General features: G+C 41.1%; 1 long non-coding RNA gene across 1 annotated transcript in view; it reads left to right on the forward strand.

Moving 5' to 3' along the window:
- LOC103263089 overlaps nucleotides 1–16,294 on the forward strand; it is a 28,851-nt gene extending 12,557 nt beyond the window's left edge. Inside the window, exons 3-4 of the long non-coding RNA XR_504482.2 lie at nucleotides 11,641–11,748; nucleotides 16,224–16,294. This is a non-coding gene — a long non-coding RNA (uncharacterized LOC103263089). The remainder of the gene's footprint in view (nucleotides 1–11,640; nucleotides 11,749–16,223) is intronic.
- The last annotated feature ends 8,531 nt before the right edge of the window (nucleotides 16,295–24,825 follow it).

A 24,825-nucleotide genomic window follows, 5' to 3' on the forward strand; every position in this document is an offset into this window, starting at 1 on the left:
TTTGATTTATTGTAGAGATGAGGTCTCGCTGCCCAGGCGGGTCTCGAACCTGCGGGCTCAGGCAATCCACTCACCTCAGCCTCCCAAAGGCGTGGGATTACAGGCTGTGCCACCAAGCCCGGCTAAAAGGAAAACTTTTTACACTTCTGAAATCCCACTGGCCCTCTCTTCTCTACTCTGACCTTAGCCTGTACTTTCTTCCTTTCCTTATTAATGCTGCAGACACTAGGCTCACTTTCTCTTTCTAGAACTTGCGAAGATTTTTTCTGCCTTAGGCCCTTTGTACTAGCTGTTTGCTCTACCTAAAATGCTCTTCTGCCTGATTTTTTTTTTGCCTGACTGTCTCTATCTTGACTTTCAGTTCTTAGCTTAAATATCTCATCTTGTTTTTTCTGACCAGCCGAAATTGAGTTGTAACTTAGTCATAACACCTGGTTTTAATTCTTTGCATATTCTTATCATGATCTGATTTGTCTTGCTATTTTATTTTATTTTTGCTTATTTCCTGTCTGTTTGCCTTCACTAGAATATTCGTTATATATGAATAAAATCGTGAGTATCCTAAGAACAGGGACTTTGTCTTGTTTTGACCTATATCCCCAGCACCTGGAGTAGTGGTGGCATATAGGTGGTATCAATTAATGTGTTGAATAAAATGGAAGATTTAGGTTTCCAGTAGAAGTGTTTGCTCTTTAAAGTCCTGACTGTTTAGTTGTTTGTTTTGCATTTTCATTCTGTTATATAAATTTTTAAGATTTATACAGTGTGAGTCTTAAGCACACAGCCAATGCCAGAGCAAATCTTAAATCAAAAAAAGTTTATAGCAGCATTTTTTCCAAGTTTTTGAATCTCAGGTGTGCTTTACATGCTTAAAACCTATTAAGGACCTTAAAGAATTTCTGTGGATATGTTATATCTGTCTGTATTTACTGTATTCGAAATTAACACTGAGAAGACGTCAACAAAATAAACCCATTATGCATGAACATAGTAACATATTTTAAATGAACAATAGCTTTATTTTCCAAAACAAACAAAAAAAAATTGCAAGAGGAGTAGCATTTTTTGCAAATAACCTTAAGGCCTGGCGTAATAGAAGATAGCTGTGTTCTCATATCACGTACCTGCTTTTGCCTTCTGTCTTGAAATTGTGTGCCAGGAGGCCTCCAGAAAACTCCACTGTCCATTTGTGAGAGACTGAGTGAAATAGCAAATAATGCCTTGGTGTTATTGATGAAAATAGTTTTGACCTTGAAGTTTCTCTGACACTCAGGCCACCATTGAGTGCCACTGACTCATAGGATAGCTAGGTAATTTGAAAGGTGGGTTAGTGACATGGAACATTTGAGAGAGGGAGAAGCTAAAGGCGTAAGTGGTAGGATACAATTAAACATCCCAAAGTCTGGGTATTGTATCAGCTCTTTCTGTTCAGAAATAAATGCATGGGGATACTTTTTGGTTGTTTTAGCAGAACAAAATTTATGCTTCCTAGCTAAAGCTCCTCCTGAAATGCAAAGGAACACTGACAACTTGGAAGCTAGTGGTACTTGTCTCGTGCTTATCTTTTTTCCAGTGAGCAAGATTATGCCAAGCAGTCCAAAAGTTTTGCAATGGGATGGGTCATTTAAAAATTGTAAAGCATAGGGTCCTCTCTGTGTCTGAGAATTGCAGTTTCAAATGCAACTCTCTCTATAGCTGTTGTCTACAGCTCTTTCCTGGTTCTTTGTATAGCTCTTGCCTCAGATAAAGTTGTGACCTACAATAGAAATTAGATTTTCTTGGCACTTTATTCCTCTTAGGTTTTGTCACAACTGGTGTTAAGCCAAGGTGGAAGCTATTAATAATAGATGAGATATATTCCACCCCAGCCAGCTTAGCTGTTTATGAAGGGTAAACAATTACTAACTCAGGCCTTTGGGGAGTATTTTGCATGTGTCTTGGGTGATGTGTATAAGGTTTTCAATGTTAAGGTAATTGGGTGGTAAAACATATGGGGTGCTTTATCTTCAGGAAATAAATGGTACACTGGGATGCAGGCATGGCAGGGATCCTAAATGTTTGGAAGGGCCTCACTGAAGGTCAGACTTTCGGTGGGACTTTCTTCCCTCCTCTGATTACTGAAAGGCTATTCAGTGCCAATGACCAGGTGGCTTCATCTTAAACATAAGGAACTTGCCTTTGTGTGCTGGTAAAAACCTGTGTAAAACCTGTGGCTTGGGGTCTATTCTCTGGTGTAAATCAGTTTCTGATTTCCTCCCTTGTCCATCCACTCCTGGGGACTAAGTGATACCTTAGGTAACTTTTTGGTTAATGAAAATGGTCTACTTTAGTCTCAGTTTCAAGAGTTGTTAACTTTTAAATTCTGAATTGTGTGTAGGCGAAAGTCAAGATTTTTTTTTTTTTTTTGAAAAGTGAATATAATGTAATTAGTTAAGTGTTTGTGCAGGGAAATAATAGATGAGAAAAATTCCAGTTAGTGAGTTTTCTGCCACAGTCAAAGCTTTTAGGAAAAAAAAAAATCCCAAACCTATCTTGAACTACTGCTTAAAATTAAATGAGCATATTTCTTTTTTAGTGAGTCTGTGCTTTGGCCGATTTTAACACCAAAGTGGAAGAGGTTCTAAATATTGTATTACCATCCCTTTGAAGAAGTTTCCTCCTCCTCCACTTTCAGCAGGGGACCTGGTTTGATGTTAGAAGAAGCGGGTGTTGGGTTGAGGTCTGGCTAGCTTGGATGTTGTGATGAATTTGTGTATGAAAAGCAACAGTGCTTTGGTTGTGCTGTTCAAGATTCCATTGCCTCATAGGTTTACAGACTCTTTAGATGTATTTCCAAGCAGAGGAATCTCAAATTAAAGGCAGAGGTGAGTGAAAACTTTGAAGGAACAAAAGGGGGTGTTTTCATTCAAAAATGCAAAACGAGTACTCATCCAGGTATTGTGTTGAGCACTTTATGTGGATTACTTGGTTTACTCTTCATAGTGACCCTGAGAAAAATATGAAGGATTGCCCCCTTTTTTACAGATAAGGAAGCTAAGGTTCAGAGAAGTTACTTAAGTTGCTTAAGGACACACAGCTGGAATTCATACCCAGGCATTCTGAGTCTATTTCCAGTGTACATTCTTGTTAGCACTCACAAACTATTTTGGATGTACAGAGAGGATGGTCAATGGGTTCGAAGTTAGAATATCTTTCAAGAGATAAAAGTTAGACATTTTGTTTTTGGCTCCTAAATTTCTCATAGAAAGCCATTGAAAAGGGCCAGTAGGCTTCCGTCCTCCATGTTTGATCCAACTGTGTAAACTTGGATTTGATTTGTTTGGGAAAACAGTCATCTAAAAACAGTATAAACTCTTCTAGGCATCAGATAGGATGGTACTAAGGAGATATTGAACCCAAATTTGATTGCATGCTGTATCCTAGGCAGTGCCAGTTACTAGGATGCAACAGGGAAGATGACTATGGTCCTTGCCCCCATGGCTTTGCAGTCTAATGGAGAGGACAAATAAATAAGCAAATAAGTGAATAAGCGATGTTAGGACAGCGCTAGTGGGCTCAGGTAGGGTGACAGGATGCTATCTAGAGAGTATGTTGGGGAAATATAACTCAGATGTGGGAAATCAGAGAGGGCTTCCCAAGGTTGTAACACCAAATTGGGACCGTAAAGGTAAGTGGGAGTTAGCCACAAGTGGTTGACGGGGCAGAGAGGAGATGTCTCAGGCAGCAGGAATAGCAAGTGCAAAGGCCCAGGGGACAGAGTGGCATACAGCATGGTGGGGGATTCTGGTAAAAGTTCATTATGGCTAGAGTATGCAGGACAGGGGACAGGTAGGCAGGGGCTAGGTCATGAAGAACTCCGAAGAGATTTTGGGAGGTTTTAAGCAGGGGAAGGATGTGGTCTGATTTATGTTTCTAAAAGATCATGTTGGCTGTTGTGTGCAGAATAAATTGAGGGGGAAAGACAGATTCAGAGAGGTGAGTAGGAAGGGCTTTGGAGTCCGGTTAAGAAATGATACTGGCCGGACTTGGTGGCTCAGCCTGTAACCCTAGCACTTTAGGAAGCCAAGGTGAGTGAATTGCCTGAGCCCGCGGGTTCGAGACCAGATTGGGCAACTTGGCAAGACTTCGTCTCTAAATCCAAAAGAAATTAGCTGGATGTGGTAGCGCACACCTGTAGTTCTGGCGACTTGGAAGGCTGAGGTGGAAGGATCGCAGGAGCCCAGCAGGTCAACGCTGGGGAGGCCGTGAGTGTGCCACTGTACTCCAACCTGGGTGACAGAGTGAGACTCCAACTCAAAAAAAAAAAAAAGAAAAGAAATGATACTGGCTGAGACATATGTTTTAGGGCGAGGGAGCTAAAAAGATTTCAGAGATTCAGTGCTCCATTAGACTCCCTCATTCATTTATTTGACAAATATTTATTGAGTATCTGCTGTGTGCTCAGCACTGGTGTTGAGAATACAATTTTGTAGAAAACAGATCTCAAATGGATCACTAGAATGCAAAGTGTGCCTTGTGGGGTATCAGACAGGAATCGCACAAATGAACTGAGATGAAGGCTGGAAAGAGAGGTATGGAGAGTTTGTGAGCGTGGAATTTAATCTCATCTGGGAGGTTGGGGAAGATTTTCTGGTGTAAATGGTAATTGAATTGAGAGCAAGGGGTGGGGTAGGAAGGAGAGCCTTCTAGGCTTGAGAGACAACATGAGCAAAGGCCCTGTGACAGGGAGGAGGTGGGAGGGAAGGCTGGAGGTGCCAACAGGTTTGGTGGTAGCAGCTGGGAAGTAGATATGGAAAAGGCACAGGCTAGGCAGAGGTGAATTCGTTTTGGTTCTTTGAGGTGCTGTGTGCAGCCACAAGTAGAACCCTAGTAGCAATTGTCCATGAGTCACATATTTGGGAGTCCTCATTATGTAGCGGTACCTAGAGTCAGCAGAGTGAATGAGAAGACCAGAAAAGGTATAGAAAAGGCAGAGAGCAACCCCAATTATGAAGACCACTGACTCTGGCTTATGCTCTCCAAGGAGATCTCTGAACTTCTGCACTTTTATTTGTAGCTTTCTTAGGAATAGAATCAAATGTTCCTTTTCTTTCCATACTGCTCAGGGAACAGTTACAGAGAAGAACAAAGGGAAGTATGGCTAGCAGTAGAATGAGGCGCCACAAAGCTGCCACAGCCTTTGTCTGCCTGAGTGTCTCCTATTGGCAGTCACCTACTTTTCTTTGCCCTGGTCAAGCCACCCTGGAGGAAGTCAGTTTTTTTTATTTTTTATTTTTTATTTTCCTTGATGTTTTTTTTTTTTTCATTAATCAGTATTTTTTATTATGGTTTTGTGGGGTACAGTTAAGGGTTAGGTGTACAATGACGTTTCATTCAGGCACCCTGTAGATAAAAAGTGTTTTCCCATCCCCCGACAGATATTTGCTACTGTTAATCCCATCCTCCTCCCCCCCATAGTTTCCCAGTACCATCAGTCATTTTCTTATAGTATTGCATTGGATGTTCAAGGTCCATTATATGAGTGAGAACATGTGATATTCGGATTTTTGTTTTTGTGAGAGGTCACTCAGTATTATAGACTCTAGTTCCATCCAGGTTGCAGCGAAATTCATGATTTTGTTCTTTTTTATGGCTGCGCAGTATTCCATCGTGTATATGTACCACATTTTTTTAATCCAGTCCTCTTTTGATGGGCAGCATGGTTGTTTCCAGGTTCTTGCTATTGTGAACAATGCTGCGATAAACATACGTGTGCAGGTATCTTTTTTATAGAGTGATTTGTGTTCTTCAGGGTATATTCCCAGTAGGGGGATTGCAGGGTCATATGGAAAGGTCAATTTTTAGAGCTTTTAGATCGCCACACTGCTTTCCACAGAGGTTGCACTAGTTTACACTCCCACCAACAGTGTAGAAGTGTTCCCTTTTCACCACACCCTCTCCAGCAGCTGTTATTATTTTTTTTAATTGTGAAGTTGTGGGGTACAGTTAAGGGTTAGGTATACAATTATGTTTCATTCAGGCACCCTGTTGATATGGGGTGTTTCCCCGTTCCCAGTCAGATATTTGCTACTGTTAATCCCATCTCCCTCCCCCCCCATAGTTTCCCAGTACCATCAGTCATTTTCTTATAGTATTGCATTGGATGTTCAAGGTCCATTATATGAGTGAGAACATGTGATATTCGGATTTTTGTTTTTGTGAGAGGTCACTCAGTATTATAGACTCTAGTTCCATCCAGGTTGCAGCGAAATTCATGATTTTGTTCTTTTTTATGGCTGCGCAGTATTCCATCGTGTATATGTACCACATTTTTTTAATCCAGTCCTCTTTTGATGGGCAGCATGGTTGTTTCCAGGTTCTTGCTATTGTGAACAATGCTGCGATAAACATACGTGTGCAGGTATCTTTTTTATAGAGTGATTTGTGTTCTTCAGGGTATATTCCCAGTAGGGGGATTGCAGGGTCATATGGAAGGTCAATTTTTAGAGCTTTTAGGAATCGCCACACTGCTTTCCACAGAGGTTGCACTAGTTTACACTCCCACCAACAGTGTAGAAGTGTTCCCTTTTCACCACACCCTCTCCAGCAGCTGTTATTTTTTGAGTTGTTGATAATTGCCATTCTGACTGGAGTTAGGTGGTATCTCAGTGTGGTTTTGATTTGCATCTCCCTGATGATTAGTGAGGTTGAGCATTTCTTCATGTGTTTGTTGGCTGCTCGAATGTCTTCTTTTGTGAAGTGTCTGTTCATGTCTTTTGCCCATTTTATAATGGGGTTGTTTGTTTTCTTCTTTTCAGTATGTTTCAGTTCGAGGAAGTCAGTTTTAACAGGTGCTTCCATTGAGCAGAGTGGTGGTGGGCAGGGTAGTGGTCTGGTAATAGTAGCTTACATGGGTTGCGTGGTTGCTTCCTGCCAATGCTTTGCTGAGCACCTTATAGACACTGTCTTGCTGAACCTCATGTCAGCCAGCTGAGGTAGGTGCTCTTGTTGTCTCCATTTTGCAGCTGGAGAAAGCAGGGCTTAGAGAGGTTCCAGAACTTTCCTGAAGTCTTGCAGTAAGTGGCAGGGCTGGGATTTAAACCTGGACATGTCAACTCTGGAGCCTCAGCTCTTGCCTGCCATGCGAGTAGCGGTGCTCTTGAGGCCATGCTGCATTGGGAAGGCAGGGAGGGAGGATAGTAATGCTTTGGTAAAAGAAGCAAGCCTTAAGGAGAAGTAAGCTAGATAGCATTCATGAGCTGAGCGGTCTTTATGCTTCAGAGGAACGTGAGTAGCAGAAGTTCTGGGAGGTGACTTTCCTTTTGAGGGGCTAAAGGATGGGACAGGAGTAATTTTAGGCTCTGATGCCCAGTGTTTAAGCAGAAGCTGAGACCATCCATAGGAGACACTGTGGGGGGATTCCATTATTGTGCAAGAGATGGAATTACATGCTTTACAGGGTTCCTTCCAACTTTTATTTTATGGTTCTGTGTATTTTGAAAGGCCAGACTACTCTGGTTGGAAGCTGAGAACAATTCCGTATTGTCCAACTTTTTCTCAACAGGGGAATTAGGGAGGATAATTACCTTCCCTAAGTAAAATGTATCGTCATGGGTCACACAGGAGATTATTTGTTATGATACCCAACTGACTTTTTAAACAGGGGACCCTTTATTTTACTGAGTTTAAATTTTGAGGCCCTAGAATCTTCCAGAATTCTACTTTATCTCTTACTGAAATAAAAAGTAATAGCTAGCATTGAGCAATACAAGTATGTTAGCCACTGTACCAAGCTCTTTTCAAGCATAATGTCATTGATTGCACACAACAACCTCTTGAAGTATTATCCCCATTTTACAGAAGAGGAAACAAAAGCAGAGAGCTTTTCATGGACTGGGAGGCAGTGGTGAACTAATAGAGCTTAGGGACAGAGAGCCAGGGTGGAGTGCCAGAGCTGACCTCCCAAGCCTGTCCTGTGTGTCAGACACCTCCTGTGTGTCAGACACCACTTGTCAGCAGAACTCTGGGTGTCCATATAGCGTTTGAAGTCCCACAGTTCTGCAGCTCCATGGCAGGTTGGCGCCAGCTGTGTTTTCTCTTAGGTGGTCTCTTGTAATTGTGTGAGTGACACAGGATCCCTAAGTGCAGCTGCTAGGCGTTTGCAGGCACAAATGGTCCTCTATCAGATAAAGAGGCAGGCTCTTCCACCCTGCTACTGAACAACAGGAAGTCTTCCAGAAGATTGCTCCCAGACCCATCGCTTTCCACCTCTTCCCCTCCAGGCCACAGAGGCCTGTTCTGTTAACTTTCCTAGTCTTTGTTTTTCCTTCCAGGACATTACTGATAATTGCACTAAGACCTTTCCTTCTCCTCCTCCCCACTCCTTCCTCCACTTCACTAATGGTGGTGAGAGGCCTCCAAAGGTTTCCAGCCAGATCAGGAAGCCTTTTACCAGGTCCTTTGTGAAGGGAATTATTGCCTGAGACCCATGGGGAAGAATATGCCCTTCCCACTCCTATGGGTTGTTTTTTAATTGGAACCCCTGGCTAATTGCCCAGTTGAGGCTCATTAGCTGAGGTGGGTGTACTGGCCTGGTGTTTTCAGGGGGAAATGTAAGATGTGGCTAAAGGTTACTGGTTCAATTATCTTTTCTACTTAACAAGCATATAGGTTTAGAAAGAAGATACTTATTATTTCTCTGACTTATGAAATTATTACATGGGCACAGTAAAAAAATAGGAAGTAGAATTGTGCAGAAAGAAGAAACTCAATTCTCCATATTCTCACTGTCCAGAGAATAAGAACTATTAACATTTTTCACCCATTTTCCCTGGGTCATTGTTGATAAAAAGCTCTACTTAAGAGTCAGATAGCCAGGCTCGGTGGCTCAGCCTGTAATCCCAGTGCTTTGGGAGGCTGAGGTGAGTGGATTGCCTGAGCCCGTGGGTTCGAGACCCGCCTGGGCAGCGAGACCTCATCTCTACAATAAATCAAAAAATCAGCCAGGCGTGGTAAGCGCATGTCTGTAATTCCAGCTACTTGGAAGGCTGAGGCGGAAGGATCGCTGGAGCCCAGCAGGTTGAGGCTGCGGTGGCCGGGAGCGGCCACTGCACTTCAGTCTGGGTGACAGAATGAGACTCCAACTCAAAAAAAAAAAGAGTCAGATAGACCTGGATTGTAGCACTGGCCTTCCTGCTTGCTAATTATATGTGACTTGGGCATCTTGCCTCTCTACCTCAGTGTCCCCAACAATAAAATGCAATAATGGTAGTGTCTGCCTCAAGCTGTGGTTATGAGGATTCAGCAAGAAAACATTCAGTAAGAGAATACTGATAAAGCCCTTAGCACAAGGGTTGGCGTGATAGTGCTTGATACATGCTATTATTATCAGAAATGGAAATAATACAGAACCATGCTGTAAAAATGTAGCATCCAGTCATTGACTGCAGTTACCAGCTGCAGGCAACATTGGGTATGTCATGCTTTGTCATTCCAGAACATTGAATAATGAATTGTGTCTGCTCCTTCCCTTTATGGGCCTGGAATCTTTCAGTAAGGTATCCAGGTGGTGATGGTAGTTCAGAAAACAGCAGTCACACAGCTATTTCCTGGCCTGTTCTCTACTGGGGCCAAATATTCATCTGATGGGTAGTCTCAAAAGGAGAGCGTTAGTTACATTGGGCAAGGCCCCAAGCCTCTTGCCTGAGAACATACCTGTGCTCTTGCATTTGGCAACCTCTCAGTGTCCTTCTGGAAGGCCAAAGTATGCAGACACAAATTTAATCTGACTCAAAATTCAAACAGAAATTACTTTTTAATAGTTGGTCTCAAAAGTACGCTGACTTCCTGACCCTTATGTTGAAGCTTTTAAACATAAGCATATAAGGGAAATATTAATGCCCCTTGATGTTTTTTATTTGTGCAGTCTTTTTGGATATTGTTTAAAACATTGGTTTGCCTTTAGGTATAAAATATCTAGTTTGGAAGAAATGATACAATGATCGACACGATTCCAGAGAGCAGTACTTGGCAAACTCTCCCTCTGCATGTTATTTGTGTTTCTCAAGGTCTAGAGATGCTGGCTCTTTTGTTTGAGAGTTTATTCTGTGTTCTCAGTTGCTCTAAATAAGTTCATCTTCAATGAATGCTCTCTCTCTCTCTTGCAGCGTCTAGGTTGTTGGGTCGGGGGTTGGGGGAAGGTAAATTAGCTTCCCCGCTCCCTCCCTCTCCGCAGCTTCTTGCAAACAGTGAACTGAGATTCTTTAGCCTTTCACTCTCAGCAACTGGCATTCCTGCTAAGGTAGGAGGATGCTTCCCGAAGTTTCATGGTGATCATTGCTGCATAATTCTTCCTGAAAGAAAACTTGGCACTCAGAAAGCAATTGAAGGAGAGACAGGAGAGACAATACTGTTCCAGATCATTGCACTCTTGGGGGCTGTGTGGGGCAGATGGTTTCTGGAAGGGGAACTGGAGTACATAGATGGGAAAATGTGTGTAAAGGGGTCCTAGTTTGGAGGAAAGGTCTTGGGAAGACCTCGGTTACCCTGGACATCTACATACCAGGTGCCTGAGGAAGCATTGGGCAGTCACTGTGAGCAGTCTACACCAGCACACCGTCTTCCCACATAACTAAGTTTGATTTTCTTTTTTTTGAGTCAGAATCTCACTCTGTCACCCAGGCTGGAGTGCAGCGGCATGCTCACAGCCATCACAGCCTCGACCTGCTGCTGAGCTTGTTTTTTAAATGCCAGCGTAATGTTTTATAATTGGCTCCCACTCCTCAATATTTATGGCCCCGATGAAAGCTGTTTCTATGAATCACATCAATATTTTTGTTGATATTTGTGTGTGTGTGTGTGTCTGTGTCTGTGTATGTTTGTGTGTAATGATTTCTGGGCTGTGAAAAGATTTCCTGGGACTTAAGAGTATTTTCTAGTACTGCCTCTAACTAGCTGTGTGCTCTTGGCCAGGGAACCTTATTATTCTTAGGTGAATACTGAAGAGTCTTAGCCAGGTGCTGTCTAAGGGCCTTTCTCCCTTTGAAAGTGTTTCTTGGTGAAGGGCTAGGAGGAGAGACATTTAAGTAGCATTTGGATGAAGTGCCTACAGTTGAGTTCTCCAAAGGCAGCTGGAACTTTGCGGTATTTGTTACTAAGTTTCCTTTTATTAATTTCATTTTGTTCCTTTAGTACCTTAGACTGGGCACAGTGGCTTTGTCAGACCCAAGTTTTATACCAGGTGTTTCCTTCTGCCTTAACATTCCCTGAGGCAAATTGAATATGTTAATGTTTCGTAAGTCAGATTTTCCAATTCCCTAATCACTGCAAAGTTCTTGGCTGAGTTCCCTGTAGTCTTTATATTCACTGCAGTATTTATTATTGAGGGTCCTCAACTAGTAGAAGCTGATTCAGGCACAGTTTTGTTAGAAACAAATGTTACTGTGGTTGGAATAGCCTGAAATTAAATAATATATGGGGAAAAATGTTGTTGCATATGTCCTTACTTGGCTCCTCAAATTGCCTGCCTGTCAAACTCTTATTTAAATTTGACTTTTAAGTAAGGCGCTTTGGAAAATTGAGCTAAGCCAACTCTTAGTGACTTTTTTCCCCCTCTGAGCATTTCTTTCCTTCTAACAATGTTGCATATTTTACTTTGTCTAGGATTTTCAAGAAAGACATGTCTGACAAAATGTCTAGTTTCCTACATATTGGAGACATTTGTTCTCTGTACGCGGAGGGATCGACAAATGGATTTATTAGCACCTTGGGGTAAGAGCATGCAATTTCTTGTGTAGCAGGATTTGTTTAAAACATCCTAACATCAGCTTAAAACTGTGATTTTTCTAACTGAAGAATGTTACCATTTTACTTGGCTTTCCAAGAGCAGTTGAAATCACAAATACCAAATCGCATGTTAGCCAAGTTTAACCTCTTACGCAAAAGCACAGTAACACCATTTTCTGTCATTTCTGCAACAGCAAAACTTCATTAGCTAAGACTCAATTACTTATGAATTTATTATAACTTGCTCTTTCTTCCTATATAAAGAAAATGTTAAGTGTATGGAATAAAGTTCAATGAAGAATATTTATAAACCCCAAAGAAGTGCTTTTTACTCTTGCAAAAGCACTCTCTCTCTTTTTTTTTTCCAAATAGTGACTCATTTGTAATATAAGCAAAGACTGGAACTTCTGGAATGCTTATCTCTATTCTTTGAAGCAGACTTTTCCTACTTTAAATTGCTGTATGCATTTGAAAGTTATAAATTGCACAAAATTCTATAAATCAGATTTTAGCTCCTTTGTGCTTTTATTCACTCTTTATACAACTTTTAAGGGTATAAATATGTGCTCATTTGATTATCTTCTGCCTTATCCTCCTACCCCTATTGTCTAGAAGAGGAAATGAGAAGTGAAATAGCCCCAAAGGCAGACAGAAGCGAAATGGAGAATCACGATGGTGAACTCCAAAATAATCACAAATGGTCTAGATTGTTTTTGTGTGGAAAGGAATAGTTAGGCCTGGGGTAGCATTGTTGAATTTGGCAAGCGCTAGTCTCAAATCAATGGGGAGAAAGAAGGCCAACAGCTTCTTCAAGGAATCTCCTTCTTACAGCAGCAGAACCTTCCTTTTAATTATAGCTATTATTTAAAGCATGTTTGTTTCCTGGTATTTGTACAGAATGAGTATTCCCAGACTCTCATTCAGAGTACTCCACCCTCAAGGAGAAAATTGTTTTAGATACAGAATTAAAGTTCAATTAGTCCTGTGCTCTCACTGTATAAAAGTTTTGTTTTCAAAAGTCATCCAATAAAAAGAAGTCACCTGTGGCTGTCTGATCACCAAATCCAATGACTTGTTTCACTTGTAGACATTTGACCTCTCTGCGTTATGGACCCACCCTTAACAGTTTATCACCTGTGGATTTTGGCAAAGAGGCCTCCTGCTCCTCATGCCTCTCTGACTGCCCCGTCTTTCTTCTTGACTGGCTCCTTTCTCTTTCCACTGCTTATGGGTGAATCTTTCAACCACTTCTTATTTCAGTTGTGACAGCAACAATAATAAATGGCCATGGTATGCACCGTATGAGCCCTGCGGGTGCTCCTTGTGTAGCAGATACTATGCTGAGTGTTGGGCTTGCATTATCCCTGAATCGTCAGACAATCGTTATGGTGTGCACTGTCATCATCACTGTTTATGGAGGCAAAACCTGAGTTTCAGAGAGGTGAAGTCATTTGCCCAGTGTTTCACAGTTCAGAAGGCTTGCTAAGGCTGCTAACAGTTCCTCTCTGTGGGGCAGTCTCTCCCTTTTCTCTGTTTGCACACAGCTGCTATCTGAATACCCTGTTCAACCTTAGCCCACCATATGCTTATCTTTTTCCCGAGATTTCTCTCCTCCCAGTCACTCAAGTGCCCACTGAGCTCCTGAATTCTTAGTACCTTCTTTTCCTTTCTCCCATTCTTCCAGGGCATCTGTTCTTAAAATTTCTATGAAGTGCAAGCTCTTTGATTTATAAGCATTTTCCTCAAGTATTATACACAAATTAATGATGAACCACCTGCCCTCTTTGAAAGTAAGGGTGGCTCCCTTTTAAATTTTGGCCTGCAGATACTTCCTTTAGATAAATACTTTGTTTTTTTGGTTGCCTGCACATATTTGAGGATAGTAGTGTAAAAATTGATTTGGAAAGTAATCTTGACCTCTCTTCCTCCTTTTAATATTTTTAACACTTATGGAGTACCCGTTATGGACTACAAGGAGTGACTCCCAATTGTTATGGGACTTGGTGTCTAGTTCCCCAGCCCCATCCCATTTATGGAGATGGTTGTTACCTCCAAATGGCTTTATTGATTTGTTGGATTTTAGAACTCCCACAGGACCTTGGAGAGTCAGAGTGTGTGTGTGTGTGTGTGTGTGCGCGCACACACTAATCAGTGATGTGCTTCTGAATTATCTTTGGAACTTGTTAAAAATGCCCCCTCCTAGAACATAGCTTTAGTAAGCTGGGGATGACAGGATCCTGGTATCAGTAATGAAAAGTCTGATGAATATCCCCCTAGTTGAGAATCATTGAGACCGACTCTTTCATTTTACAGATGAAGAAACTGAGACCAGGAGGGGTAAAATACTGTAGTCATGGTCATGCTGCTAGTAGGGCAGAGTGCCATTTACAATTCATTTGTCTTCTACACTTGAGTGGAACCCTTTCTCCTGCTACTTCCTCCTTGTTCGAGAACTTGATAATTTACCCAGGCCTACCTTGGATTCTGACTCTGCTCTTTCTTTTTTTTTTTGAGTTGGAGTCTCACTCGGTGGCCCAGACTGGAGTGCAGGGGCCACTCCCGGCCACCGCAGCCTCGATCTGCCGGGCTCCGGCGATCCTTCTGCCTCAGCTTTCCGAGTGTCTGGAATTACAGGTATGTGCTACCACGCCTGGCTGATTTTTTATTTATTGTAGAGATGAGGTCTCACCAAGTTGCCCAGGCGGTTCTTGAACCTGCGGGCTCAGGCAATCCACTCACCTCAGCCTCCCAAAGGCGCGGGATTACAGGCTGAGCCACCGAGCCTGGCTGACTCTGCTCTTTCAAGTGTTATGTTAGCTTTGGTGGCATTACTGTACTTAAACTAACAAGGGCTCAGTGTGAAGGTTTTATATATGCACAGTCTGCTCTTGATTTTTGCATAAGAACTCAGGCCATTGGCCACACTGTCCCTCTTGCTGATGCAGTGAGGTCTTGTGTCTTGAAGCTGAAGAAGGCTGCTTGCTCTGGACACTTTGATTCACCTATAGATACTAAGCAGGTAACCTTAGGCGTCTTCTGGGATACAAAACAGGCAGCTCGCTGCCTTTATGGAGCTCATAGCCTGGTGCACCTTTTTTATTTTATATATAGTTTATTTTTTAAGAGACAGGGTCTTGCTCTGTCACTCAGGCTGGAGTACAGTGGTGTGATTGTGGATCACTGCAGACTCGACTTCCTGGGCTCAAGTGACCCTCTTGCCTCAGTGTCCTGAGTAGCTGGGACTACAGGTGTGTGCCACCATGTGTGGCTAAATTTTTTATTTTAGTATTTGTTGTGGAGACAATGTCTTGCTATCTTGCAGGAAAGGCTTGGGAATTTTGTGAAGAAGGTAGGACTTTGAATTAGCACCTTAAAAGATAAGACATTAAAAGGTGAAAGGGAATTTTGGAGAAAAGAACAGTTAAGGATAAAGGCTAAATATATATATTTTTTAAAATTTTTAGTTTTTTAGAGATGGTGTCTTTCTATGTTGTCCAGGTTGCACTCAAACTCCTCACACCTCAGCCTTCCAAGTAGGTGGGACTAGTGGCATGCACCCCCATGCCCGGTTTGACTGAATATGTGATGGTACTTGCATTTGGGATATGAGCAGAGACTGATGGAAGAAACCCTGGAAAACCATAGCATGTTATCTGGGAGCAAGTTCTATGGTTATTTGGAAAGTGAACTGCTCCTGTCAATCAATACCAGTTTTAGGAACTTGGATGAGTCATGTGACTTCTCAGAGCCTCATTTTCCTCATCTGTTAAGTTTTTTTTTTTTTTTTTTTAGTGGTTCTGAAAGAATAGAGCAAGTTAGATTGATCAGTCAGGACTTTAAATACTGGGTAATTTGAGCTTATTTATTCGTAATCTTTTGTAATTTTTCCTAGTTCCTTTTGAAGCTTCAGAGTCCTTTCATATCTCCATGTATTTGCACTTGTGGTCCCCTCCACCTGGAAATGCTCCCCTCTTTATCCTCCTACCTCAATTTTAGCTCTTCCGGTAATTCCTTTATAACTTCCTCTGCCTGCAGCTTCTTAGATGACCTCAGGCACAGTTACTTTCTGGCTTTTTGTTTTTCTTTCTTCTCTCCCAACCCTTAGAGCAGGGGTCCTCAAACTTTTAAAACTATGAACAAATTCCTTTTTTTTTTTTTTTTTAAACTATAGTCCGCCCCTCCAACGGTCTGAGGGACAGTGAACTGGCCCCCTGTTTTAACAGTTTGAGGACCTCTGGTTTAATGTGTCCATTGCAGAACAGAACCTTGGGCTTTTGGATTAGGTTTAGCTCCAAGCATAGGAAACCTCTAGTGTAAACAGCTCCTTGGCCTGAGAATATGTGTCTAAATTTTGCACAGGAAAAGTCCTGGGATATCTGATTTTTGCATAGTGCTAAGGGTTTTATTTTCCTGCACTTGGCTTGATATAGCATTTAAGCATTTATCTGTCTTCTTTGCAGACTGGTTGATGATCGTTGTGTTGTGCAGCCAGAAACTGGGGACCTTAACAACCCACCTAAGAAATTCAGAGGTAAGGTGGTAGCTTTCCTAGAGTGGTTATCTTAATTCACTTGAAAATTCTTGAAGTATGTTGCTCTGTGTGTGTGTGTGTGTGTTAAGCGATTATAGTTTTATTTATTTAAAGTGAGAAAGCAGGATTTATTGAGAGGACAGATAAAGCTCCCACAGTGGGAGGGGACCTGAAGGGGTTGCCCCAGCTTTATTTACTTATTATTTTTTTCAGAGCCTGATTTCAATTCTAAGCTTTATACGTTTTTGAAAAATGCATTAATAAATTCAGTGTCAAGATTGGGATGCTTTTTATTAGGGTCTTAATATGTCTATTGAATACATATTGGTAAGGGCTAACTCAGTGTAAAGTCTTACATTTGTGCAAATATTTCTCCAGACAAATAGGATTTATGGATCCAGACACAAGGAACATTCATCATTTCAGCAGATCTCACTGTCCCTTTGGGGGTGCTGATATTCTTAAGATACCTGTGATAGAATGAAAGACATTCTTGATTATTGCTTTTGCTTTTTGAGTTAAAGGACGCAGGCAGGGCAGCTTTCCTACCTAGATTGACTTTCTCTTTAGGCCTTCTGTATTTGAAAGTTAGCTTAGTTTATTGGAGGAGGTCTTTAAAATATAGTTGATATATTAGATGGTGAACATTTGGTTTGATTTTTGTTGTAGTGGTGGTTAGTGTTTTTCAGCTCTATCCACATATTAGAATTATCTGAGGAGCTTTTAAGTTAAATGGATGCTCAGGGCCCCACTCTGGGCCAATTAACTAAATCACTGGAAATTGGAGCCGGGGCATTTTTAAAGACTTCCCAAGTGATTCTTATATATAGCCGGAGTCAAGAACTACTGGGTTAAGTATTTGACTGATGGCCTCAGTCCCAAAGGGCTCAAATCTTGCCATGTGAAGATTATATCGTTTGAGTTATAAAGTCTTATTGTTTAGTGGTTCAGAAACTGTTTGACTTTTTTGGATAAAAGCTAAAGAAATTAGAATAAAGTAGAAGGCAGACGCTCAGATGGAGAGAAGCCATTTGAAAGACATTTGGTGTTGAGCTGCATCCAGTTGGCATGAGACTAGTAGGAGAATGTCTTCACCTGAGGCTGGAAGGGGGGGAATTTCTTTTAAAAAAAAGTTGTTGATACAGGCCCTGAATAACAGGATCCCCAGGGGCTGTTGACTTTACCACGGTTTTCTTCCCAATCCCTTCTCCATGTCTCCTTTAAAAACAAAATTTTGGGTGCTTCAGAAATGAAAATATTTGATCCAATAAGTGTAATCCAGGTCTTCATAGAATTGTTTCCCCACTCTGAATATTAAAAGGGACAAGATTGATTGACTGTGCCAGGTCCTGTGCTAAGTTACTCTGCCTACATTAGCTTAGAGTGACATCCTTCCACCCTTTGAGGGGACTGATACATTCAGAGGCTAAATACCTTGTCCATGGTCACATGGCTGCCTACGGATGGAGTAGGAGCCGTGATTCTAAACTTTGGCTGCACAGGTAAATCACCTGGAGAATGTTCAAAAATGTCTGAGTTCCATTCCAGGGATTCTGATTTAATTGGGCATTGGGATTTTTTTAAAGCTCCCCAGGTGATTCTCTTGTGCAGCCAAGGCTAAGAACCACTGCTATTAGAGCCTGGTTTATAAACCATCAACTTTATTACTCAGGGAAGATTGATCCAGGCTTGGCTTTTGCAGCTGGGACCACATGGAGAGATGTGAGTCAGGAACGTGTTGCTTGGGTCCAGTGTGAGGTCTCATCCCATTCTACATACAGGTCTTGGGAGTTGGGAAATAAACTTGGAGATATTTTAATGCACAGTACAAAGGTAACTACTGGCTATTAAAAAGTTCATATATTTTGAAATTGCATTTATTTTTTAAATTGACACATAAATATTGTACTTATTTATGACGTAGGTCATGATGCTTTGAAATATTGTATACATTGTGGAATGACTAAAATGAGTTAATTAACATATAGATTACCTCGCATACTTATTTTTTTGTGTGATGATAACAATTCAAATGTACTCTTAGTGATTTTCAAGTATGTAGTATGTTGTTGTTTGCTGTAGTGACTGTGTTGTATAATAGATCTCTGGAACTTACTCTTCCTATCTAACTGAGATTTGTATCCTATGACCAGCATCTCCTCAGTCCCCCTCTCCTGGTGACCACCATTCTACTCTCTGTTTCTATGAGTTCAACTTTTTTAGATTCTACATATAAGTGAGATCATGTGATGTTTGTCCTTCTGTCTCTGGTTTATTTCACTTAACATAATGTCCTCCATGTTCACCCATGTTGTCAAAAATGAACCAGTGGCCATTTGAATACATGGTTATTATGTTAAAATAAATAGGACCATAGCAGGGGGAGTTGGAAAAGGTATGTTTTCCTGGCTCTAGGGTAGAAGTGCCTGGTACTTGGATTTGCATTAGGGTAGAAGCGCCTGGTGGCTGATTTGAAGGGACTGTTTTGAAATAAAAGGAACAGTCTGATACAGGCCATTTGGAAAGAACCAAACTCCTTTTATGGCCAGGCCTGTTCTACAGGTGGTCACATGATAGTGACTTGATTTGTTGACTGTCTTTCTCCATAAATTAAAAATGAAAGTTTCTAGGTTGTGAGTCGCTTTGTACTTGTGGGAAAATCTGGTTCAAAACAAGCTCTGCTACTGGCTTTGTGAATGTAGGTCAGGACTTCCTTAATTCCATGTGCTAAAGCAGAGGCTCCCAGCACACAGGTGAGGGGCCAGGCAGATCTGTCTTTGCAAACTGTTTCATTGCTGGAAAGATCTGCTCCTCTGCTGTGGAACTTGGGTAGTGAGTTAAAAAAAAAAAATTTCCAAGGCTGGGCTCCATGACTCAGCCTGTAATCCCAGCACTTTGGGAGGCTGAGGCTAGTGGATTGCCTGAGCCTGCGGGTTCAAGACAGCCCAGGCAACTTGGAGAGAGTTTGTCTCTAAAAAAAAAAAAAAAATCCAAGGTGTTCCTTCAACTGTTGTGCAGCATACTTTAAAATAATTTTTTTTTCTGAAATGAAGAAAAAGATCTCTCTTTTGGAAGTGACTGCTGCTTTTCCAAATACAAATATATTTTGGAGTTGAAGTCATTTTGCTGTTTAGAAATTGTACATAGGGCAGTTGGGTAATTTGGAGGTACTTCTAGTCCATTTTCTTACAGAGCTGTTGTACCCTAGAGTTTAGCAAATGCATATGGAAAAGCAAGATGCTGTCAAGCAGCCCAATAGGATGATGGAGTCCTTATCCGAGCAATCAGCAGAGCTGCCTGTAGTCATTTAGGTTTGCTCTTGCTTCCATTGTTTCCTTGCCAAGTTATTTCCTATATTGAGAACCATCATAACCTGTTCTTAAGTAAATGGAAATACAAGGTCTGTTTATGCAGTATTCCCTGTGGCTTCTGACTTTGGTTTTTAATTTTGTGAGCGCCTCTTGAGATCTGCAACTCCAGTGGTTAATAACATAGGCTCTCAGACCAGGCTTCCTGGATTCCAATTCAAGTTCCACTAATTCTTAGCCGTGTGACCCTGGACAAGTTACTTAACCTCTTTGAACCTTGGTTTTCTCATCTGTAAATTGGAAGATGATAATAATCTCTACCTCATAAGGTCATTGTGAAGATTAAATGTGCGTTAAGAATTTAGTATTGAGGGGGCCTGGCCCTTAGTTAAGGGCTCGGTAAGCCTTAGATATTCTTATCTTTTCATTCCCAGTACTTACTACAGAGCCTGACACTCATGAATGGTGGCAGAAGGGAAAGGAATTCTTTAATGATATGAGAATAATTAGGTATTGTTACTCTTTTTTGTCTTTAAATGCTTTATGGGTGGCGATGTGTACATGGACCCCTGGGCCTGGATTTGAGACCTAGTGCTCCCATATACAAGCTAAGTAACCTTGATAGATTACATTTTCTCAGCTTGTTTCTCCACCTGTAAAGGGAGGGAAAATAATTCCTTCCTTATAAAGATAATAGGATTAAATATAATATGGATAAAAAGCCTAATAGAATGCTTGGTACTTGGTAATTGCTTAGTGCTGGTAGCTGTTATTTTTTACTCTTGGTGTAGAAGAGTTAAACGTTGAACACACTTGTTTTTCTCTTATGGTTAAAAGACATTTTCAGAGTGAATTACTTGTGTGTGTGTGTGTGTGTGATTTTCTGAATGTATCTCCTGCCCATAACTTCATTGGTTGTACATCTGTGTCACATAAGCCAAGACATTTTTTAATCATCTGAATTAATTTTGGGCAATGTCATTGTCCTCTAAATGATGAGGAGAATTGAGATGTAGAATAATTCAGCTACTTTTGTTAATGTGATTGAAAGCTCTAGCGTCCCTGGAAGGTAAGGCAGAATCTCTTTTCTCTGTAGTTTATATTGGCTTTGCCCATAATCTTGAAAGAATAAAGAAGGCAAACATCAGATTGAAACTAGGAATAGAAACTTTGCGGTTAGCAAATTCCTTTCTCTGTATTGTTTTCCTCTTCCCACTTCTACCCATCCCTCCTCACCCCCCAGTGCTAAATATAAAGGCATCTTCTACAAAGGAAAGTTGGAAACTAACAACCAGTCTTCATTTTGATCCCAGGATCTCTGCTCTTTTAAACATAAATAACCTCTAGAGTTGGAGTAGAAACAAGGGGACTGAGGCTTTTGGGAAATGAGATAGGCTTTAGTGTTGATCATGCCATTATTGTGTAATCTCCTTTTTTTTTTTTTTTAAGATTGGGGCAACAGTCAAGTTCTTGCCTCAAAACTTGATCTTCTTTGTTCACTTCAAGAGGCCAATCTTGGCACCAGATTCTTCACCTTGAACAGATGTTACCACATCAACATTATTGAAGTGTGTGGCTTTTAATCTTCAGGAAACCTCTTAGTTTCAGAATAAAAGCTGTTTAAAGGGAAACTTACTGTTTAAGATGAGAAGTTGGGCAGGGAAAGTTGAGGTAAAAGGAAGCATTCTATCATTTAAGTGGTTTCTAGGAATTGGGGAGGGGATCAGACATCGAACTGTGTACCCACTGTGTTCTCTTTCTCTACCCCAGTGAAGTTGGTTTCAAGCACATTAATCTAAGCTAATGATTGTGAAAATGAGTGTTTAGATCAAGCATTGAGGCCTTACTGGGTACCAGCGACTGGCCTTGGTAATGAAGGACAACATGAGTTACAGTCCTCTTTGCTTTCAGGAGTCATAGGGTTTCATAGAGAGACGTTATAAATTGAAGTAACCAACGTTAATAGAGCATTTACTTTGTGCAAAGCATGTCCCATGAATTATCTTTTAATCAAAGTAACCTACCTATGAGGTATAGGTATTGATGTTCCCACTATGCAGATGAGAAAATGGAGGCTCTAAGATGTTGGTCACTTGCCCATAGTTAGTTAACATTACTTTGAATTCCACAAACACTCATTGGGCATCTCATATGTGCTACCCATTTACTTCAGGCAGGAGAGATGCAGATATTCTCAAGGAAGTCAACATGAATACATAGCTAAAATCCTTAAGGAACTTGTACAGTGTAATTTACTGTCCTCATGACAGCTGTTTATAGGCAAGCAGAAGCAAAGCAGGTGAATATCTTTCTACATAGTGTAAACCTTGCCTTGGTGGGGCAAAGTAGATAGTGACACTTTTCACATGCATGATCTTTAGCTTTGCAGATCATGGAACTTCTGTTTTAAACCTGATGCCATTGAGAGCTGACAAGAGTGGGGAGCTGGTCCAGCACCATGTGATGCATGAGTGTCTGAGTTAGGCCAGACAGAGAGCTGTCTTCTGAGCCTGGGCCCACTGCTTTTTCCCCTCTCGCCCTATGGACCCTATCCCACCTATGGCACAAGGGTGCTTTCAAATTGTAGCCCTTGTCACCCCCATAGTCTGTAAATGAGAAAGGGCCAAGGTATTACTTTTCTGCTGTCTGCCAGTGGTCTTCCTAGCTTTAACTTAGAACAATTTAAATGAGGGAGAATGCCAAGTAGAAAGATGGGAGTCCTAGACCCTTTTGACTTAATGCACTTTTAGCCATTGCTAGAACAAGCTGAGGGATATACAGTATGTTACTGCAACATAATGAGTTCTGTTTATAGTACAAATAAGGTTCAGGCATTGGGACAGTGTAATCTATTCTCTGGGCATTTCCAGAGTAAAATTTTGGCTGAAGACCTTTGGTTCCTCAACACATGGCCTGCTTAAAACAATGACAATCTGAATATTGTGCTGTCAGGATGACAAAGAAGAGTATGATGCCATAATGAGCCACTCTTGGGCCTAAAGCCTGAGGTCATGACTTGTAGTTTGTTTTATTTTTACTGAATCCTTATGGTCATGAGCCTGAGGATCAGACTTGTAGTTTTTTTTTATTTTTACTGAATCCTTATGACCTCAGTCCCAGAGTGCTTACACCGTGTTAGTTTACCTACTAGGAGGCTCTGGGCCTCAGTTTCTCATCTGCTACGTGGAATTTAGGTGAAGGGACTTCCAAGATCCATGCACCTTGAAATGTTGCAATCAGTGGCTGAAACAGGGAGGTTAACATTTCACACACAAAAAAATCTTTGGAATTCTGAAGCCTTGTTCTGTCCTGAAGTAGGATCCTGTTTCTTTGGTATTACAGGTCTTCTTTGTCAATATGAGATGAATGACGGAAACAGCCAGCCTTTTCCCTGAGGCCAGTTGGGGACACAGCCAGGATCTTGGGTCACAAAGGTCATCTAGGGTGGCCATAACAAACTCACTGGCTTAACTTTCTTTCAAACCACCCTCCTTTGCTGCACATTGTTTTAATTGTTGCTAAGCAACAGTATTTCTTCCTTTTTTCTTTTGGCAAGGCATTGAAGGAATGAACCCATATCTTATTTAGTTTTAAATACCTTCATGCAAAGAAGAGGGCCTAACTTAAATTTTGTTTGTTCTTTTGATTCTAATCCACGATGGACCTTTCGCAGTGGGGGGTACAGGGCTTAGTTTCTGCCTGTCTTGTTAAATAAGGCAGAAAAATCAGTCTATTTAAGGTGCTTGTCAAGTGTATGCCTCGAGGCATATTGAAGGTTTTGTGTGTGTGTGCCACCAGTGCATGCAGCTGCCTTGTGGGAGAGTCTCAACTTGTTCTGTATTCACAAAATCAATTCAAATTTAATAAAAAGATTAATAGACTTTTTTATAATCTTCATTTGAGATTTACTAGTTTATCTCAATCTTGCACCAACAGACTCCATTTAAAGGGAGCAAAACTGTAATTTAAATCAATTCCCAGGGCAACATAGAACGCTCACAATGTGTTACACAATCACTGGGGATGGTGCCTGCTGCTTGATTATGCTGGAGTCCCACACACTGCAGTGTATCCCTCGCTGGATGGCTGCCTACTTGCTCAAAGCTGTGAGATGTGCGTCTGAAGGCTCTGGGTATCCTGAACATAGGCATGAGGAAGCTATGCTTACTTTGATGCCCTGAATCCATTCTTTTTTGAATACCTGAGTCACTCAGGGAAAGTAGACTTCAGACCCCTGTCTTAGACTTACTTACCCTTACAATTCAGTTGCTAATGAAGGACAATTTTCAGCTCTAAGTGTATAAAATGCTTCTAGTGCAACAAATACATTTACCTTGTCATCTAATTGAATCATGGTATTTCCATTGTGGCTTCCTTCATTGAGGGCAAAATTGATTTGGAAATCCCAGCAAGTGTATTGGGGTCATATTGTCATGTTGTTATATGGCTCTCCTGAAAGCAATATGTAGTGACTGATTAAGGACTTTTTCTTTTGGCAAAGGGTTTTATAATCCTGTCTCCTGAGCATTGATGAAGGTATGTGGTGAATCACTTGAGTTTATGATAATTCTTTCCCTTCCTTATTTGACAAGTGAGGAAATTAGAGAGATTTAGGATGTCTCTTGGGATTAAAGAGCAACACTGCATCAAAACTGAGGTTGGAGCATACCCCTGAGTTTCTACCCACACTGTTTTTTAGGCTATCTGTTTGGGCCATGAATTAAAAAAAAAAAAAGTCTCATCACCCTGTGTAATTAGTAATAGTCTGTTTTGTATAAATGCTAATAGTGAATACCTGGTATAGTATGTATAAACAGTAATAAATTTAATTAAATCTATTCAATTCATATGATTTCCTTCACATACACGTTTATTTAATCCTTATAACAACCCTGTAAGGCAGATATCCTTTTATAGATAAGGAAACTGACATACAAGATGTTGAGTGTTTGGTCCAAGATCCCAAAGCTAAAAAAGTGGCTGATCTGGGATTCAAACCTAAAGTGTCTGGCACCAGAAACCCTTCTCTTAACATTTATTCTAAACTTCTTTTAGAAGGCTGGTCTTGAAATAGTCTTTGACAAAATTACTGGATTTCTTAATCATTTGCCTTCTTGACATCCCCAAACATGTCATCCTGAGCTACACTGATATAGGAGCCAATGTCTATATACTAGAGAGGCATGCTAACCACCTACTAACAACCTTGAGTATAGTATGAGA

Source organism: Carlito syrichta, unplaced genomic scaffold (assembly GCF_000164805.1).
Source record: "Carlito syrichta isolate Samal-C Ts95f unplaced genomic scaffold, Tarsius_syrichta-2.0.1 Scaffold92673, whole genome shotgun sequence".
Taxonomy (NCBI): domain Eukaryota; kingdom Metazoa; phylum Chordata; class Mammalia; order Primates; family Tarsiidae; genus Carlito; species Carlito syrichta.